Consider the following 6,082-nt stretch of genomic DNA (forward strand, 5'->3'; position numbering starts at 1 on the left):
ATCAAAAGAGGATCGTTAGTGATCGAGGTAGCGCTTTTACGTCTCACGTTTTTAAAGAGTACTGCGAGTCGCAGAAGATACAATATTTAGTGATTGCGACAGGAGTTCCGAGAGGAAACGGGCAAGTAGAGCGAGTTAATCGGATTGTTATAGCATTGTTGACGAAACTGAGTGCCAATGATCCTGGAGCATGGTATAAGCACATAGGTAGGGTGCAACAGTTTATAAACTCGTCACCACCTAGAAGCACGAAGATATCCCCCTTTAAGATATTAACTGGGACGGAGATGAGGACTAGCTACGATTTAGAACTAAAGGGTATGTTGGAAGAAGAGTTATTAATCGAGTTACAAAACAATAAGTCCGAAATACGTGACGCAGCGAAAAGGAATATAAGCAAAATGCAAGAAGAGAACCGTAAAACGTTTAATAAGTGTCGAAAATCTGCAAGTGAATATGAGGTTGACGAGCTGGTGGCTGTTAAGCGGACGCAGTTTGGTTCTGGCCTTAAGCTTAAGGGAAAATATTTGGGACCTTATCGGGTTGTTCGGAAAATGAGGCATGGTCGCTATGCGGTTGAGAAAGTAGGAGATGGAGAAGGTCCGAAATCTACTACCACCGTGGCAGAGTATATGAAAAAATGGTGTCCATCATTCGGGGCGAATGTGGAGGTCGGATGGCCGAATGTAGGATCGCGGTATGGTGGAGGTGACTTCGAGTAAGAATCGGTATCGACGTAATGTCGATAAAACGATATACGATAGCGAGAAGTAGTCAGGCAGTCAGTCCGCAGAGAGTCAGTGGAACAGAGTAAGCCGGAAAAGTTGTGTCTCGAAGTGTGAGCAGTGCATTCAGAGTAAAGTCGAAAAATAAAGAGAAATATTGTGAAGTAAATAATAATTATATCGATAAGCTAATAAACTAACAAGATACAATAAAGCTGATTAAAACCCAGTGTGTGCAAAGTGAATCTCTTCAACTTGGGGACTTATCCAGGTAAAGGCAAAAGTTCCACATCTTGGAGGTTCGTCCGGGAAAGGCTGAAGTTTCCACATCTTGGGGGCTTGTCCGGGAAAGGCTGAAGTTTCCACATCTTGGGGGCTCGTCCAGGATGCGTTATACGGTAGGACTATCCATCAATCATCAAATTGTTGCAGTTTGAGATCCGTTATTGTACATCAGTCATCAAATTGTTGTACAAAAAACGTTAAATCCATGGCAAAAATTGTGAAATTCAGCCCATTCTTGGAATAAGTCGCACACAAGAGAGAGTGAGACAACAGCAGAAATTCTTGACAAGCGAAAAAAAAAAAAAAAAAAAAAACACCGAGCGTCCACTGAAAATTTTTGGCGCCAGGTCGTAAGAAAAAAAAGCGGAATCTACAAGAGCGACAGAGACGGCAGAGACGTGCGAAGACAAAGACCTAAGAGAGTAGGCAACGAGGCACTGAGTGTGCAACCGATGAGGCACAAAGAGTGTGCAAATACGAGGCACTGAGTGTGCGAACGAGACGAAAGAGCAACATTCACACTGACGGCGGCATCATCCCCAGAAGTGTGCGTGACATGACGACAAGAGAAGCAAAACGAGATAGCAACAAGACGAAGACCTAAGAGAGGAGGCAACGAGGCACAGAGAGTGCAAACAACGTGGTACAGACGGTGCGAACGACGAGGCACAGAGAGTGCAAAACCCAGACGAGAAGCTCTCACACAGACGACGGCATCAACCATCGCAAGTATTCAGAGAGCGGCGATCAGGCAGACACCAAGAGAGAAATATTCACACAGATGACGGCATCAACCATCGCAAGTGGAAGTGCAGTATTGAGGCCGAAAAGACACAAGGAGATCCAGAGAGCAGCATTCACACCAACGACGACAAAGAGTTTCCTGAGAGCAACACCCACACCGACGGCGGCATCAACCCCAAAAGTGCGTGTGACGCGACGATCGAGTACAGAGGCGTACGCAGCGATTTTGGCTTACAAGAGGGACGACAACAGAGTGGAGATACAAGAGCAAGTATTAACTGAGCAAGAAAGGGCCATAACCGAAGAGTAAAACATTTGTATAACATTATAGATTGATATCAATTAACTTAACCCACTAACGTTAGCTTAAGATACATTATTTGTTATATAATTTGTTTGAATTTAAATTATGCCACACGACGAAATCTTGCAATTCACAGTAGCAGAGCTGAAAGAAAAGTTGAAAGAAAATAACTTGAGTATTAAGGGAAACAAGGCAGAATTACAAGGAAGACTAATATCTTTTTTCGAGTCAGGAGTTGAAGAAGCATCCTTCTACGAGGACTCACTAGAGCGTCGCTTACAAGTAGTAAACGATCAACAAGAGGTACAAAGTATAATGGCGTTTACACTAAGAGACATCCAAGATTCGTTAACTGTATTCGATGGCAGCCAGAAGCAAGATGTCGACAATTGGCTTGCAGATTTTGAGAACTGTGCAGAGACGGTCAAATGGAACGATTTACAGAAATTCATTTATAGCAGACAATTGTTAAAAGGGGCTGCGAAATTGTTTGTCAGTAGCGAAGACGGTCTTACTGATTGGATTAGTTTAAAGTCAGCTTTAGAGAGAGAATTTTCGAAGAAGTTGTCCGCAAAACAAGTACATAAGCTACTCGAGAATAGAAGGAAAAAACATAGTGAAAGTTTGATCGAATATTTTTATGTATCAAGCCAGGAATTTTGGAGAATTACGAGAAAACATGAAAATGTACGAGAAAATATCTACTGAGAAAGAGTCAAAATGGTCTAGAGCATCAAAATTCGAGAAGCAGCAGCATATTATTGCTACAAATGAGCCAAGATGCTACAAGTGCGGAGGAAGAAATCACATAGCCAAAAACTGTAAAGAGAGCGAGTTTAAGTGTTTTAAATGTAACCAGCCAGGACATAAGGCAAATCAGTGTAGCATGCAGGGAAAAGTGTTCGAAAAAGATAGTCATAAAGTGCAGCAACTTACTCAGAAATCATATAATCGTGTCTTCAAAGATGTTCGTTTTGGCAATGAGGTTATATCAGCGTTTTTCGATTCAGGTAGTGATATCTCGACTATAAGTGAGAGCGCGTACAAACGAGTTTACCCAGTTCCCTTAACTTTGGATGTAAAAGAGTTATTGGGAATAGGAAGTAAGAGAATTTACACTAAAGGATCTTTTAAGATAGATATGGCTTTAGATGGAGTTCCTATTAAGATGTGTTTCCATGTAGTGAGAGATAGAGATACATTATATGATGGTGTAATTGGAAATGACGTATTTGAGGTCGTAAATGCTACAATGGGAAAACAAGGATTAGTGTTTTACGGGAGTAATCAATCGGTTGGGGGAAATCAAGTTATTACTCGTTACAGTAATCCGCAAGATCCACCCCCATTACGCGATGAAAGTCCCATAGAAGAGTTGCAAAACACGTTTGGGCAGATATTGACTACGAGAGTCGAAAACTTTTCGTCAGAGATAGAGCTTTCCCATTTGAGCATTGAGTTGAAGTCTAAAGTCCTAGAAATCATTTCGGATTATAGTCCGGTCAAACCAGCTAACTGTCCAGTGGAAATGAAGACTATACTTACTGATGAAATACCGGTATATCAGAAACCAAGACGCTTATCGTATGAAGATCAGAAAAGAGTCGATCAACAGGTCAAAGAGTGGTTAGAAGAAGGAATAATTCGCCACAGTGTATCTGAGTATTCTTCTCCAATTGTATTAGTACCGAAGAAAGATGGAGAAAAGAGATTATGTTGCGATTACAGAAAGGTAAATCAGAAAATTATAAGAGATAATTTTCCGACTGCAGTGATTGACGATGTATTACATAGGCTACAAGAAGGTAGAGTGTTTACAACTCTTGATTTGTGTAATGGCTACTTCCATGAGCCCGTTGAAGAAAACTCAAAGAAACTTACTTCGTTCGTTACTCAAAATGGGCAATTTGAATTTAATTTTGTACCGTTCGGCATTAATAATTCAGCAGCTGTGTTTACTAGATATATTTTTGCAATGCTGAGACCGTTGATTAATGAAGGCATATTGATGTTGTACATGGATGATATTATTATTCCAGCAAAAAATGAGTTTGAGGGTATTGAGAGATTGAAAAGAGTTATAAGTTTAGCAGAAGAGTCGGGATTAAAGATAAAATGGAAAAAATGTCAATTTCTTCAGCGTAAGGTAAATTTTTTGGGATACATCATAGAAAATGGCACTATCAAACCGTCAAAAGAGAAGACAAGTGCCGTAGAGAATTTTTCAGTTCCTCGGGATGTGAAAGGAGTCCAACGTTATTTGGGTCTTACTTCATATTTTCGTAGGTTTATGAAGGATTTCGCGACGATAGCTAGGCCGTTGAAAAATTTGTTGAGAGCTGACGTACTTTTTAAAATGGGCATAGAAGGGCTAGCTTCTTTTGAACAGTTGAAAGCGGGATTGAGTAATCCACCGGTTTTGCGTCTTTTTAATCCTAGAAGTGCGACAGAAGTTCATTGTGACGCGAGTATGTATGGGTACGGCGCGATTTTACTTCAAAAAGATTCGGAGGATCAACAATACCATCCGGTAGAGTATATGAGCAGACGAACTACTCCAGTTGAGGAAAAATATCACTCGTACGAGTTAGAGGTACTGGCTATAATTCAAGCATTAAAGAAGTGGAGAATATACGTGATTGGCATAAAGATAAAGATAGTTACCGATTGTAATGCTTTTGCGATGACGATAAAGAAACGTGACGTTCCGCTAAGGGTGGCCCGATGGGCTATATTCTTGCAAGATTTTGATTTCGAAATTGAGCATAGATCAGGGATAAAGATGAAACATGTCGACGCGTTAAGTAGAGTATATTGTTTACTGTCAGGAGGTTCTTTGAAGAGTAAAATACAATTTGCACAGAGGAAAGATGAATGGATCAGCACGATTCTGAAAGTGTTAGAAAAGGGAACGCACGCCGACTATTACATGCAGTACGGAATATTGTATAAGGATCCCGTTAAGGAACTTATTGTAATACCTACTAGCATGGAGCAAGAGATAATATTGGTTGCTCATCGATAAGGGCACTTCGGAGTTAAAAAAACGGTTGATCTAGTGGAAAGAGAGTATTATATACCTGGTCTGTTGAACAAAGTAGAGGTAGTAGTGAGGTCGTGTATGGAATGTATCATGAGCAAGTCGAAACAGGGTCGAAAGGAAGGTTTCTTGAATGTTATTGATAAAGGAGATGAGCCTTTGGTAACTTTTCACGTGGACCATGTCGGGCCAATGGAGTTAACCAAGAAACGATATAATCACATATTGGTAGTAGTCGATGCATTTTCGAAATACGTATGGTTATATCCGACGAAAAGTACAGGCTCGGAAGAGGTTGTTGAGAGATTGCAGAAACAGTCTGAGTTGTTCGGAAATCAAAAGAGGATCGTTAGTGATCGAGGTAGCGCTTTTACGTCTCACGTTTTTAAAGAGTACTGCGAGTCGCAGAAGATACAATATTTAGTGATTGCGACAGGAGTTCCGAGAGGAAACGGGCAAGTAGAGCGAGTTAATCGGATTGTTATAGCATTGTTGACGAAACTGTGTGCCAATGATCCTGGAGCATGGTATAAGCACATAGGTAGGGTGCAACAGTTTATAAACTCGTCACCACCTAGAAGCACGAAGATATCCCCCTTTAAGATATTAACTGGGACGGAGATGAGGACTAGCTACGATTTAGAACTAAAGGGTATGTTGGAAGAAGAGTTATTAATCGAGTTACAAAACAATAAGTCCGAAATACGTGACGCAGCGAAAAGGAATATAAGCAAAATGCAAGAAGAGAACCGTAAAACGTTTAATAAGTGTCGAAAATCTGCAAGTGAATATGAGGTTGACGAGCTGGTGGCTGTTAAGCGGACGCAGTTTGGTTCTGGCCTTAAGCTTAAGGGAAAATATTTGGGACCTTATCGGGTTGTTCGGAAAATGAGGCATGGTCGCTATGCGGTTGAGAAAGTAGGAGATGGAGAAGGTCTGAAATCTACTACCACCGTGGCAGAGTATATGAAAAAATGGTGTCCA

This window comes from Drosophila tropicalis, unplaced genomic scaffold (genome assembly GCF_018151085.1).
Source record: "Drosophila tropicalis isolate 14030-0801.00 unplaced genomic scaffold, ASM1815108v1 contig_979, whole genome shotgun sequence".
Classification (NCBI taxonomy): Eukaryota; Metazoa; Arthropoda; class Insecta; order Diptera; family Drosophilidae; genus Drosophila; species Drosophila tropicalis.